This window comes from Macaca thibetana, chromosome 11 (genome assembly GCF_024542745.1).
Source record: "Macaca thibetana thibetana isolate TM-01 chromosome 11, ASM2454274v1, whole genome shotgun sequence".
Lineage (NCBI taxonomy): Eukaryota > Metazoa > Chordata > Mammalia > Primates > Cercopithecidae > Macaca > Macaca thibetana.
In genome coordinates, this window is record NC_065588.1 from 97,282,807 (window position 1) to 97,298,205 (window position 15,399).

The 15,399-nt window shown below is 41.9% G+C and overlaps 1 protein-coding gene and 1 long non-coding RNA gene across 4 annotated transcripts in view; one reads left to right on the forward strand and one right to left on the reverse strand.

The window, feature by feature from the left end:
* Positions 1-15,399, forward strand: part of ANO4 (anoctamin 4) — a 383,617-nt gene that overhangs the window by 212,180 nt on the left and 156,038 nt on the right. The gene's annotated exons all lie outside the window — the stretch shown is intronic.
* Positions 14,303-14,951, reverse strand: LOC126931762 (uncharacterized). 3 transcript variants are annotated; one of them, XR_007717917.1, is made up of 4 exons: positions 14,858-14,951; positions 14,770-14,813; positions 14,426-14,561; positions 14,303-14,390 (listed from the first exon to the last, which is right to left on the reverse strand). It is a non-coding gene; the product is annotated as an uncharacterized LOC126931762 (long non-coding RNA). The 3 variants fall into 3 exon arrangements; XR_007717918.1 differs by having other exon boundaries at positions 14,303-14,354; positions 14,426-14,546; positions 14,755-14,813; XR_007717919.1 differs by lacking the exons at positions 14,303-14,390; positions 14,426-14,561 and adding an exon at positions 14,570-14,646 and having other exon boundaries at positions 14,755-14,813.

A 15,399-nucleotide genomic window follows, 5' to 3' on the forward strand; every position in this document is an offset into this window, starting at 1 on the left:
GTATCCCAATGGAGATATTGGGTAAGATAGAAGAGTCTGGGTTTCAAGGAGAGATCTGGGCTGGAGATATGCATTTGAATGAGATCTCCAAAGGAGTAACTGCAAATCAAATTGAGAAGAGGTCCAAGGATTGAGCCATGGGGAACACTAGTGTTACAATTTGGATGATAAAAAGGAGGCAGCAGAAGAGACTAAGAAGGAGTCACCAAGGAGCCAGAAGGGAAATCTAGAGGAGAGTGTGGTTCAGGAGAGACGGAGGAATCAACTGTGTCAAATGCTGCTGATGGGGTGTGTACGATCAAGGCTGGATTTAGCAATCTGGCCGGTTTAGGTGGTCTGGGCAAGAGAAGTTTCAGTGGAGAAGTCGGGGGTGAAAGCTTCATTAAAGTGTCTTCAAGAAAGAGTGGGAAGAGAAAATACAGAGACAACAAATACAAATCGTTCTTTCAATATGTTTCACTGTAAAGGAACAGAGAGAAACAGAATGATAACTGGAGTATGAAGTTGGGTCAAAAGAGAGTTCTTTCTATTTTAGATGAGAGAAATAAATACATGTTTTCATGCTAATAAAAACTATATATTTGAGATGGAAAATTGATGTTGGGAAGAGTGGAGGAAGAATTTTTAGAGAAATGCCCTTGAAGCGATAAGAATAGAATGACCACAAGTATCTCTCATTGCACGGACTCACCTATCTGCATCTGTGCCCATAGATGCAACTTTTCCGCAGTGCTAAGGGTGTCCTGTCCATACTCATTGGTAAGGCCAACCCTTCACTTTGCTTCCGAGACCCCATACCCACTCAGTCACACTCAAATACATTGCCCCCAAAAGAGATAAAATGTAGTAAGCTTTAAAAACTGAAATGTACAAACAATACAATTTGTGGAAATTGTTTCTGTTTGTACTCATCTCTCAGGAGTGAAAAATGCAACTGCAGTTAGCGCACACACACACATGCGTGAGCACATGCGAGTGCACAGTTGAGGTTGAGTATCTTGGATACTTCTCTGTACTATGATACAAATTACATTATCAATATTTTTATGCTCACGTTTATTAATCACTTACTATTATAATTCCCGTTTAACAGGTGAGACCATTGGTAACTTTCCCCAGGCAACATAAGTAGTAAGAGATAAAGCCAGTATTAAAAGCTAAGCATACTTGCTCTTTGCCCTTATATTGTGTTGATTTCTGGTATGTAAAGGTGAATCTCAGGGTTAAAGAAGTTAGAGGCTGGGCACAGTGGCTCATGCCTGCAATCCCAGCACTTTGGGAGGCCGAGGCGGGCAGATCACGATGTCAGGAGACCGAGACCATCCTGGCTAACACAGCGAAACCCTGTCTCTACTAAAAATAAAAAAAATAAAAAAATAAAAAATTAGCTGGGCATGGTAGCGGGCGCCTGTAGCCCCAGCTACTCAGGAGGCTGAGGCAGGAGAATGGTGTGAACCCAGGAGGCAGAGCTTGCAGTGAGCCGAGATCATGCCACTGCACTGCAGCCTGGGCAACAGAGCAAGACTTCGTCTCACAAAAAAAAGAAAAAAGTTAGGAGATAGACTGAGAAGACAAGTAGTATTATGAAAAGGTAAAGGAACAAGGAAAATTGGGGTGAATAATGAAGTTGGGTGCTGCCCAGACTGTGGTTCTTATGCACTTTGGCCTCTAGTAGCCATAGACTTGAATCTTGGTATACAACCGCTTATAAGCTGAGTGGTCATGGGCAGTTTATCAGATTTTTATGGATCTCTGTTTCCATTTTTAATCATGAAGGTAATATCATTTATTGTAAATGATGAAGATTAAGTGGGCCTATATATGCAAAAATACAAAGTAGTGCCAATCTTTGTTTTTCTTAATTTTTACTTCTAAATTTCATATTATTGTTTTTCTTCCAGTGTATTTGTTCAGCTACCTTCTATTTATGGCAAGTGATATTTGTTTTCCATTTATGACTGATATAAAAGCTTTTTGTAAAATTATTATTTTATAAAGTGAGTTAAAGAAATATACGAAATTAAGATATTGTAGATGATATGACAAATCTGACAAAAATTGTGAAGGTTGCCCGAGAATGATAGAATTCTGCATTATTTGGCTAGTCCTCGTGGTGGACAGACTCTAAGGTCTGTGATGCCTGCTTCCTTTTCACGCCTTTGGATAATCCCTTCCCCTTGAGTTCAGGTGGGAACTGTGGCTTATATTTAAGCAATAGAATATGGCCTTTACCATCATAGAATATGACAAATGTAATGGGATGTCCCTCCTGTGATTATCTTACGGTATATAAGATCTCATCTCAGCAGACTGGCGTCAGAGAGACCCTCCTTGCTGGCTTTGAAGAAGTAAGCTACCATACTGTGAGACAGCCTATGAAGAGGGCCACATAGCAAAGAAAGGTGGGGTAGCCTTTAGGATCTGGGAGTCACTCCCAGCTGACATCCAGCGACAAGCAGAGATCTTAGTCCTAGAGCCACAAGGAAATGAATTCTGCCAATAACTGAGAATCCTGGAAGCAGGTCTTTCTTCAGTTGAGCCACTGATGAGACTATAGCCCCAGGCAAGACCTACGTCATAGCCTGGTGAGACCCTAAAGCAGAGAACCCAGCTCAGCTGTGCCTGACTGCCACCCTCTAGAAACTGTGAGATAATTATTATGTGTAGTTGTAAGCCTCCAAGCCTATAGTAATTTATTATGCAGCAATAGGTAATTAATACAGTGATTAAAAGTCTGAGATCAGACATTCTGAGTGTTCGTTTGGTTCTACCATTTCAAGCTGTGTGCCCTTGTAAAAGTTAACTTATCTGCAAAATGAGGCTAATAATGGGATTTATCTCATGGGTTATTTTAATTAAATGAGATCATTTATATCGAGTGCTTATCTCTGTGCCTTTTACATGGTAAGCATTTAGTAAACTACATTATTGTCATCATTACCGTTATCGTAACAGCTAAATACAATGTGTTAAGACTTTTACTTTAGAATAGTTTTCAAGGTAAACTTTAAGAAAATTTTTCATACAGTTTATAAATCCTTTATAATGCAACCATTAGGAATAGCAACGTCGGCGGGTCATATGTTGTTACTGTGTATGCATTAATGAGATTTATACTTTAATGCTCTTGAAAGAACTGGGAATACATTTGGTAACAAGTTTAGCATGATCGAGGTTCAGATGTTTATCTGCTTGGAGAGGATTTGGTTTTCGATTCATCTGGGTATAAAGTTATAGATCAATTCAGAGCTTAAAAAAAAAAAAGAAAAACAACAACAACAAAACTGTATTTGATTGTCCATCCCAGTGTTTCTTTACCCCATTCAAGGGAAATCTTCACAAAGATTTCCCTATTTAAAGAGCTAATCTCATGCAGATGGCTCTCTGCCCTTGTAGGCTTCCTGCCCAAATTCCCCTAATTTCATCGCCATTTCTATACTGCATCCACATCCAGCTTGTTGCTGTAGGTGCTCTCTCGGTATCCAGAACTCGGAGGATACCAGAATGACAGTGTCCTCCCTTCCTTCACAGTTGAAAATATGGTAATGAGTGTCTCAAATAAATCAGTGTCAGGACTATGTGCACTACCCAGATTTCTGTCCTCTAGTGCTCTCTGTTCTGAAAAAAAAAGAAAAAAGAAAATCAGACTTCTTCACTCAATAATCTCCACTTCGCTCCACTCAAGCTTCTTATATGTCATGCACATGTATTACCAAGGGTCTCAAGTTGAGGTGAAGAGAAAGGAGAATTTAGGACAGTCATAACCAAAGAAAGGAGAAAGCAGATTTTCTTCTGAACCTCAGAGCCCTGGAGATTCCTTGAGTGTCTTTCAGGAGCTACCAATGTCAGTCCACACTTGTGGTGGCTTTTCTATTAACTTGTGTCTTAGGTTGGATTTCCTAAGCATAAGCAGAACTTGAGGTGAGAATTCTTCAAGTTGTTGATGGGTGGGGCAATCTTAGGAGAAAGGGGAGTGAGAGGAGCAGAAAAGAACAGCTAAGCCAAAAGTGTGGCCTCAGCTGGACACTACCTTCAGCCTGATCCCACAGGGGAGCTCGGTAATCAGCAGGTGCAGCATAGAGCTGGTCCACTTTTCAGACACGGGCCCCCACATCAGTCAGTCATTGGCTGAGGTCTGTGGAAGTGGTGGGAGGTAGGCACTGCCCATTTGGCTGAGGGTCATTCCAGGCACCATCAGCGTACATTACCATTGGTATTGAGTTAGTAGTAGAGATGCTGCCTAATCTGTGGTATTCAGACAGCCCTTTTTGAGATGCCAGCAAACACGAAATTCATGGGGTCCTTGACCAAGTGAAGAGAGAACAAGTACACATTGGAATTTCTTCTGTTTTAATTTGTTCTTCTAATTTTAGGATGCTATGTCTAAAAGGTAAAGATTCCATGTTGCTAGTGTCATCATTTTGAGGGAAGACATACATGTGGCCAACAAGCGTATTAAAAGCTCAATATCACTGCATTAGAGAAATGCAAATTAAAACCACAATGAGATACCATCTCACACCAGTCAGAATGGTATTATTAATACTAAAAAGTCAAAAAATAACAGATGTTGGCGAAGTTGTGGAGAAAAGGGAAAGTTTAGACACTGCTGGTGGGAGTGTAGATTAGTTCAATCATTGTGGAAAGCAGTGTGGAGATTCTTCAAAGAGCTAAAAACAGAACTACCATTCAACCCAACAATCCCATTACTGTGTATATACCCAAAGGAATATAAGTCATTCTACCATATAGACACATACACATGTATGTTCACTGCAGCACTATTCACAATAGCAAAGACATGTAATCCACCTAAATGCTCATCAATGGCAGGTTGGATAAAGAAAATATGGTACTTACACATCATAGAATACTATACAGCTATAAAAAAGAACAAGATCATGTTCTTTGTAGGGACATGGATGGAGCTGGAGGCCATTATCCTTAGCAAACTAACGCAGGAACAGAAAGCCAAATACTACCTATTTTTACTTATAAATGGGAGCTGAATGATGAGAACACATGGACACATGTCTCTTCTGTTGTTTGAGAGAGAGACTTTGTCTTACTGGTTTTTATATTCCAAAGACTTATTACAGTGCTTAGCTTGTGGAATCCTGAGTTTGCTACAAAAAGATTGTGGATAGCTGATTTTCACATCTGAGTCTGGGTAACAACAGTCAATTCATCTCCGGGGTTTTTCAACATTGACTCTATTGACATTTAGGGCTGGATAATTCTTTGTTGTAGAGGGCTATTCTGTGCTTTACAGGATATTTGGCAGCATCTCTAGCCTCTACCCACTAAATGCCAATAGCACCTCCTTCAAATAATGACAACCAAACATATCTCCAAGCATTGTCACACATCCTGGTGTCAGGGGAGGGAGGAATCATCCCTAGCTGAGAATCCCTGGGTTTGACCCTTGATCCAACATTATATGGTTTGTTGTAGTGTCCAGGGGGTAGGGCTTCCATTCTTTTATCCATGTTGGACCAGCTTATTTCAGCACTCTTAACATCAGACTCTTGAATCAGAAAAGAGGCCTAGGTGTTTGAGGGGAAGAATAGAGTATGTGAAGACTGGCTCTCAAGTCAGACAGCTGGGATTTAGATCCACTTACTACTTCACCACTTACTAAGTAACTGGGTAAAGCTGTTAATCTCTCTGTGCCTTAGTTTCTTTGTTTGTTAAGTGTCAGATGATTCCTATCTCAAGGGCTATTTTGAGGACAAAATGAGTGAATAAATTACAATATGCTTAGGAAAGAGTCTGGACATATTGACAACTTTAATGCATGGCTGTTGTTGATATTGATGGTATTGATAAAGAAGGGAGTGACTTCAATCCCTGGACATCCTGTTCCTGAAGCTCAGGCATTCAACCCTGTCACCTCTTGGGCTGAGAGTCCTTGTGTGTCTCAGGAAAGCTGAAGGGACCTGGTAGATGGCAAGAGATACAATGGTAAGTCTCACCTCATCACTAGGACTCAGTCCACCTACCACTGCCCCATAGCAGTCTATGGAATCAGGGCTGTATTCTTGCTGGTTCATCTTGTTAGAGCAGTTTTATCAAATTGGTGATGGTTTGAGAGAAGGTGCTCTCTCTCCTTTTCCTCTCACTCTAATTTCTGAGACCGGTTTAAAGATCTAAGGGCCTCATTATCGCCTCAACTGCTTTTGCTTATTTAGATAGACAAAGTTTCATCAAAACATTTATGTTGCCAGGTCAAGATGACCAGTACAAAGTTATCTTGATTTACTCAAAGAATTATTCCAAATCAACACGTATTTCATATGACTCATGCATATTACTTCAGTCAAGACAGACCAACTTTAAAGGAAAAAAATACCCATTATACAAGGCACAGCTGAGAAACTAAAGTCGTATTATGAACTATTGTCATCCCACAAAAAGAAACTTACTTAATCTAAAAGATTTTCTCAGCAGTCCAAATTTAACTTCTCTGATATAAAGCACGTTTTGCATTGTCATCATTATGTGCCAAATGTGGGCATTGTATTATATTTATGAAAGGAACTGAAGTCCTTTCTTTGTGATATTTTTGCTCCTGCTGTTTTTGCTATGTGATGTTAAATTGCTGAAAATTATGCAAAATATATATCATGAATATGACACTAATTATTCATTAATGGCATGGAGAGATTTAAAAGCTTTGAAGCAGCCTGGAGAACTGTAAATCCCTTTACAATCTCCTGCTTGTAACCCTTACAAGTGAAAAATTTGAAAAAGATGAAGTGTAAGCTGAGTATTATTAATTGAACTTGACATACCTTAGTTGCAAAAGTGATGATGCAGCACTGCCTCTTGAGGCAAGGGCCCTGGCTTAGCTCACTTCCTGTTGTGTCTTAGGCATATTTTAAGAGCAGTTTGTAGTATCTAATGACTCCATTTCCAGATGAAGTAATTCATTCATTCATTCATCAAATGTCTCATGAATATCTACTACTATTGAAGGAAGGGAAGCCTTAAATAAATATGTCAGATGTAATAGGTGTTGTGGAGAAATATACAGGAATCCTGGGAAGGAGTCACTATTTCATTTCAGGAGTTCAAGAAAAATCTCTATGATAATGGGTGAACTAAGCACAAAGAGAAATTGGAATTTGCATTTCTAAACCCAACTTTCTAAAGCATTGTGGAATTTTCCCACTGCTGGGTTTCCTTTGTCTTGTGCACCCACATGCAGGCTGGCATGGGTGTAGGAAGAGTAAGTGGAGTAACTGAATGGGGGTATATGGAAACAGGGGGAATAGCTGGATTTGGCTGTAGGATAGAGATAGACTCTGGTGTTTGCATCTGAATGAACTCTTACAGGGCACGGAGCAGGGGAAAAAAATCAAGTGCATGAGCCATGTTGGGATTTTGGAGAGGCCCGACCTGACCTGGTTGCAAACACCTCCCTAACTTGTCCTTTTCCATTAATCAGTTGGACCTTCATTCTGGGTGCTGCCTCTTCACTTTTGCCTACCCAGAAACCCAAAGTTTCTTCTTTAAAATTCTTCCCTAGTACTTATAACTGCTTGACTACCCTTTCATTTGGGGTTGTGCAGGAAGGCCACTCTGTGTCCTCCGAGAATGAAGTGTTCAATACAGAGTTTCACAACACTGTAAGACCACTTAAAAGGTTGGGTGTGAAGGTCAGGGAATCTACGTCCCATCACTTCAGCCTGAAGCACCACAGCAGCAGGTCTCAGATGCTGGTGTGGAAGCCACTGGGATCTCAATAATGCCTGACTGCAGCACATGATTCTCAAAACTTACCTGGAGCTGCTTCAAACCTCAAATCTGCCTATAACTACCTGCCTGAGAAATAGCCTCTCCTTTCCCACCTTCCATCTGAGCACCCATTATTGTACACTTTAACCCAGAACTTTATGGAGAAGGGGATTCTGGGAAACCAGAACCAAGTTCTGGTCCCAGCTTCTCAGCAATGCAGAGGACACCTCAGAAGGGGGTGCTAAGGTGACAACAAACAGTATAGTGCAGTCACCAGCCCTCCTAACAGATTGCCCCCTGTCCCTTCATTTGAGGCCATGCTAGCCCCATCTCTGTAATATCCAGCTGGTTTAAAAGATGTAAGGTCTGAACTCTAACACCTGCCTTTGAGATGACGGAGGAGCAGCTATTTCTATTTTTTAACATGGGCATGACTGAGTAAATTGCCCATAGTCAGAGTTCCTCCCAGAAACCCACATCTTTGTTCTGATGCTAACGTTAGGCAACTGTCTTTTTTCAAAGCATGGCAGAATTCATTGAGACCCAATATTTAATTGGATAGTCAGCAGCAGCCACAAGCCTGCCTGTGGAAATGTCCTTGTGTTTGTGATGCAGGGAAGGGAAAAGCAACAAGGAAAGACAAGCTGAAAATTCCTTCCACCATAACTGCCCACAGAGGAATTAAAGAAGATTCCCTTTGTCGCATCCAGCCCCTACAGTGATAGAGTATCAATCCTCATGCACATACGTATTGAGCATCTGTTATGTTCCAGGCACTGTGCCAGGCACTGGAGAATAAAAAAATAAATGTTCTAGTTATCTATTGTTGCATAACAAACAACTCCAAAACTTGTATGTTAAAATCATAGTCATTCTTTTTGCTCTCATATGTGCAATTGAGCAGGACTTGGAAGGGATAGCTTCCCTCTGCTCCATGGGACGTCAGTTGGAGCAGCACTACTAGTGTCTGGAGGACTCCCCTTTTAAGGTGGCTGACTCACATGGCTGGAATGTCCGTGCTGGCTGTCAGCTGAAAGCTCAGCCAGGGTTGTGGGCTGTGGGCCTCTTCACATGCTGCCTGGGCTTTCTCATGACATCGTGGCTGGGTTCTAGGAGAACAAGGTAAAAGTGAACTTTAATGACCTAGCCCTAGAAGCATTTATTCTGCTGGGAAAGGCAGAATGAAGGGGAAGGGACATAGATGCCACCTCTTGAAGGAGAGTCATAAGGTTCTAGAAGATGTGTGGGATAAGCAGTAATGTTGGGACCATCTTTGGAAAATACAAGCTGCCACAATATGCTTAGTGTATTTGAAGAGCTCACTAACTAGCAATGAAGGCAGATGTGAAACAGATAGAATACAGTTTGAAAAATTCTATGGAAGCCCTGGGGAATTTCATACTCTGCACAGAGATTTCAGGAAGGTTAAGAGAGGTGACCTGGGACTTAAAGGATGACTAGATATTCACAAAGCCAGAAAGTAGAAGGGCATGGCATTCCAGATGGGAAACAACATAAACAGTGGCATGATAGACTTTTGATTGAGGCCTCAGGGCTCCTCTGTGCACCTCTGCTTCCCAGACAGAGTGTGCATCCCATGAGGGCTGGACAGATTTCTCCTTGTCCCTAGCACAGTGTCTGGTTCATCATGTCATCTTGACTTTCACATAGTATATGCTCACTTAGCAATTTCCCATGAACATAATTGACATCAGATACAATTGTTCTTCTAGACCTTAATGACAGAGCTAGAAAGATGTGCAGGTTTTAGTCATTTTTTTCCAAAATATTGCAACCAAATATCATTTAGCCTCTTTACAACCAAATCCATCACACTGTACTCAAGTGTAAATAAGAATCATCTCAATGCCAATTTCTTTCAGGCCAAGGATTTTACTAAACAAACTATACCAGCCATTACCTGCAAACTTAGCCAAGATCATCTTGGATCTTCTTCCAAGAAGGTGGTGTTATTGCTCACTAGAGTACTTTGTTTTTCAGCTCCGTTCTTCATTCTCTCTTTTTTCTACACATGTTGAAATTAAAAAGAGTTTTCTAGAAGACCAGGAGTAGAGCAGGCAGAAAAATGAAACTACACTGCACATGATTTTCCTTGACCTTAGCAGTCCAGTAGGCAGGAAAGAAAAAGTACATGTGGTGAGACCTCGTGTCCATTAGAGTTTCAGAAATGCATTATATCGCCTCTTGGGGACTCTCTTCCTCCTGAGTCTGTAGGTTCCTTTGTTCAACCAGAATATTATTTTGGATTGTATAGTAGTAAATCACTTTGGCCGTCATCTGAGGCTGCCTTGATTCAGTTTCTCAGACTCTAACGAGAATCTTCTGAAATCTACTCCTTTATCGGTGACTCATGGATAACATCGTATAGTTAGAAAAGGGTAACCTGTTTGAGGTGTTCGCTGTTTCTTCTGATTGTTCAAGGGGATCTCCCCCAACTGCAATTATCTGTAGAAACTCCACTTGAGTGAAAAACTGTTAGTCTTGATTCCTTATGTCACATAATGTTTTACTTAGTTGACAGAACACAGTTAAGCCATCAATTAAGTATTGAATTTTAGTTTATCATTTCCTTTTTTTCTCTTGTTCCATTTATACATAGCAAAGCTATACCTTAATGCCTTTTTTTTTTTTTTTTTTTTTTTTTTTTGAGGCGGAGTCTCGCTCTGTTGCCCAGGCTGGAGTGCTGTGGCCGGATCTCAGCTCACTGCAAGCTCCGCCTCCCGGGTTCACCGCCATTCTCCTGCCTCAGCCTCCCGAGTAGCTGGGACTACAGGCGCCCGCCACCTCGCCCGGCTAGTTTTTTGTATTTTTTAGTAGAGACGGGGTTTCACCGTGTTAGCCAGGATGGTCTCGATCTCCCGACCTCGTGATCCGCCCGTCTCGGCCTCCCAAAGTGCTGGGATTACAGGCTTGAGCCACCGCGCCCGGCCACCTTAATGCCTTTTTAAAAACAACTCTTTTTAGGGAAAGAGAGTTCTAAATAAACTCTTAAATACTTGGAACTGAAACTTTCTTTGAATGATGTCTTAGTTTATTTTGTGTTGCCACAACAGAATACGTGAGATGGGGTAATTTATAAAGAAAAGATTATCATTTAGTTCATGGTTCTGCGGGCTGGAAAGTACAGGAAGCACAGCACCAACACTTCCTCGGCTTCTGGCGAGAGCTTTTGTGCTTCATCACATCATGGCAGAAGGTCAGAGTGGAAGTACGTGCCAAGAGGCAAAACCTGGGAGGCATCCTGGTGTCATAACAACCCACTTTTGTGGGACTAATCCATTCCTGCAGGAACAGATGCAGCCTCGCCAGCGTGAGACCAAGCACCAAGCCACCCACAAGGGCAGCACCCTCATGACCCAAACACCTCCCCAAAGCCCCACCTCTCCACACCGCCACACTGGTGAGCACATTTCAGCATGAGTTTTGGTGGAGACAAACAAACCATATCCAAACTGTGGCCAGTGGGTTTAAATAGTCCAAAAATGTCACTGGGGAGTATATTGACTGTGATAATAAGCCTGCTGTTGAATTATCCCAACCATTTTTTTATTTGTTATTTTTATTTCTTCAGACAGAGTCTGCTCTGTTGCCCAGGCTGGAGTGCAGTGGCACGATCTCAGCTCACTGCAAACTCCACCTCCCAGGTTCAAGTGATTCTCATGCCTCAGCCTCCTGAGTAGCTGGGATTACAGGCGTGCACCACCAAGCCCGGCTACTTTCCTGTACTTTCCAGCCTGCAGAACCATGAACTAAATGATAATCTTTTCTTCATAAATTACCCCATCTTAGGTATTCTGTTGTGGCAACACAAAATAAACTAAGACATTATTTTTGTATTTTTTTTTAGTAGAGACGGGGTTTCGCCATGTTGTCCAGGCTGCTCTCAAACCCCTGGCCTCAGGTGATCTGCCCACTTAAGCCTCCCAAAGTGATAGAATTACAAGTGTGAGCCATCATTCCCAGCCCCAACCATTTTTTTAAATCGTCGTTTCATGTCCCTCATTACTTAGCTTTGATTCTATAGTTCATCATCAGGACCACTTACAAGCACCTGAATTCTCTCACTCCTTTATTCCTTTGACTTATTTGCCTGGCAAAGCCCTGACCTTGGTTAAACTGCATCTTGTTCGTGCCCACACCCGAGTGATTTAATGTTGCGGGAAAAAACATGCTGACTGGTTCACTTTACATCATACCACAGTCTCACACGGGTACCAGAGAATGCTCAGTGAGCCTGGTACTTTTGCTTTCTTCCTTTCTATAAAAATTAAGTAACTTTTTCTTCCCTCTCTTCCCCTTTCTCTCTTTCTCTCTTTGCTTCTTTCTTTCATTGATTCAATTTTAAAATTTCAATCATTAAATAATTATATAGTGCCTGGCACAATTCAAGGCACTTGGGATACATCAGTGAACAAATCAGAGAGCCCCCACCCTTGTGAAACTCACATTCTAGTGAGGGAGACCGTGAACAATAAACATAATAAATAAGTAAATAATATAATATGTTAGAAGGTGATAAATGGAGGGCCAGGTGCAGTGGCTCATGTTTGTAATCCCAGAAATTTGGGAGGCCATGGTGGGAGGATTGCTTGAGTCCCGAGTTCAAGACTAGCCTGGACAACATGGCAAAACCTTGTTTCTACAAAAAAATACAAAAAATTAGCCAGGTGTATTGCAGCATGCCTGTAGTCCCAGCTACTTGGGAGGCTGAGGCAGGAGGATTACTTGAGCCTGGGAGGTTGAGGCTGCAGTGGGCCGAGATTGCGCCACTGCAATCCAGCCTTGGCAACAAGTGAGAACCTGTCTCAAAAAAAACAAACAAACAAACAAACAAACAAAAACATAAAAGAAGGTGATAAATGATATGACACAAGAAAAACCAGAGCAGAGTGTGGGTATGAGAGCACTAAGGGTAAAAGGATAGTCATTTTAAATAGGGTGTTGGCTAGGGGCTCACTGAAGGTGACGTTTGACTAAGATCTTGAATAGGTGGGGGAGTTGGCCCACTTCACACTCTCTCTCCCCAATCAACCTTCTCACCTGTTTTCTCCGCACCCTCACCTCCCTCAATGCCCCTCCACACACATACACTGTTCTGCTGATAACCTTGCCTGTACTCTGACAGAAAATAAAAATGGTCAGACAGGATCTTCTATGACTTCCCACCCTCAACCTTCCCTCCCACCACTGTGTGCACTGTCCCGGGAGCTCTCCTATTATTCGCTGAATCCCCTCTCCCCTCACCTTCTTAGGGACTTTGCTCCTGTAATTGTCTCCCCTCTCTCTCCTGCATCATTATTTTTCCTCTCTACTCAGTTGTTACAAACATGCTCTTGTAGCTCACGAGATGAAAAATCCCTTGACCCCTATTCCCTCCCCTAATGATCACTCCGTTTCTCTTCTACACTTCACAGAAAACTTCTTGAAAGATTTGTCTAGTGTCCTGTCTCCATCTCCTCACCTACCATTCTCTCTTCCAATTTCTCAGTTTGGGCTTTCTCCCTCACTATTTCACAGAGACTGCTTTTATAAAGGTGGCCTGTGATCAAATCCGGCAGTCATGCCATCTCCGCTATCTTACTGGCCTCCCCAGCAGCTTTCCTCCACGTGGTGAGTCATTCCCTCCTTAAGAAAAACGTGCTTCTCTTGGCTTTGGTGACATCTCATGCTTTCCTGGATTTCTTCCTTCTTCATTGGCTCTTTCTCAGTCCTCTTTGCTCACCTTCTCTTCTGTCTGATCTTCAAATACTAGTCTTTTAAGACTTGATCCTGGGTCCCCTTTTCTTCTGTGTCTCCATCTTCCTGTGATTTTCTCCAGTTCCATAGCTTTATATAGCTTCTGCCTGTCACTCGAGGCTTTGTCATCTCAGAGGCTTCAGGCAGCAGGGTTTACTTTTTGATCTCAGAATGCAGAGGTGGAGGAGGAGAAATGCTCCTTGCAGCGACCGGGGACCCAGATAACAAGCTGCATCCAGACACCTGCCTCTGGGGGAGGGAAAGGCAAATCACACACCGGACTTCAAGCCTCTGCTCACAGCTAAATGGCTAGACTCATCATATGGCTCCTGCCTACCCTAGTGGGCCAAGGAGCTCAGATTTCCCTGTGCCTGAAGGAGAGGAGAATGGTTGCCAACGACACACTAGTGACCCCCATAAAAAATGTTTTCAAATGTACTTTATGTATACAGGTACGTACATATTCACATGCACACACACACCCTATAAAGTAGGTGAGGGTAATTATATCAGCATTATACCAATGAGGAAGTAATATGAGTTGAGGTATAATGTATCAGGTTTCTCTGTTATTAAAAATCGTAGGAGCCCCATTTCTTGAGTTTTGTATAACCTTTAGGTAAAAACACTTGATAGGCTATACTGCTGTGTGCCTTGCAGCATCCTCTAATTTTGATCAGCATTTCACCAGGAGATACATACAACAGACTTAGAAGAGCTGTCATAACCTTTCCCAAGTGCACATATGTACCTATGTAACAAACCTGCACATTCTGCACATGTGTACCTATGTAACACCTGCACATTCTGCACATGTGTACCTATGTAACAAACCTGCACATTCTGCACATGTGTACCTATGTAACAAACCTGCACATTCTGCACATGTGTACCTATGTAACAAACTGCACATTCTGCACATGTGTACCTATGTAACAAACCTGCACATTCTGCACATGTGTACCTATGTAACAAACCTGCACATTCTGCACATGTGTACCTATGTAACAAACCTGCACATTCTGCACATGTGTACCTATGTAACAAACCTGCACATTCTGTACCTACGTAACAAACCTGCACATTCTGCACATGTGTACCTATGTAACAAACCTGCACATTCTGCACATGTGTACCTATGTAACAAACCTGCACACATTCTGCACATGTGTACCTATGTAACAAACCTGCATTCTGCACATTCTGTACCTGCACATTCTGTGTACACTATGTAATTCTGTACATGTGTAATGTAACCTGCACATTCTGCACATGTGTACCTATGTAACAAACCTGCACATTCTGCACATGTGTACCTATGTAACACCTGCACATTCTGCACATGTGTGTACCTATGTACCTATGTAACAAACCTGCACATTCTGCACATGTGTACCTATGTAACACCTGCACATTCTGCACATGTGTACCTATGTAACACCTGCACATTCTGCACATGTATCCTGGAACTTAAAAAAAAAGACAGATAGTAAAAAAAGAAAGTATTTCCAAAGTTAAATTACTTCTTCACTAGCAGAAGACACCCAATTCTTCTGTCTTTTCTGGGTCTTGCTTATTTCATGGCTGTTCATCTCTGCAGCGTACTAAGGGCAGAGCATTTCATGGGTTACTGATTGGGTCATAGCTGTGAATGGTTGTCAGTGGGTTGGTGTTTTGTGATAATAAAAAGTACACCGTGATGATAAAGTTGTCCCCAAGTTCAGTTTATCTCATATACCATCTAGAAGGAGTAGGGAAAACATTATGATGGTCTGTAAGAAGTGTAGGGACGTTTGGAATTTTGTAGATCACAACTGACATTGCTTACTTCTAAGGAGAGATTTAGTACTGGGATTACCTACAAAGGGAGTATTTTCTCTCCCAGTGGATATTAGACCAACC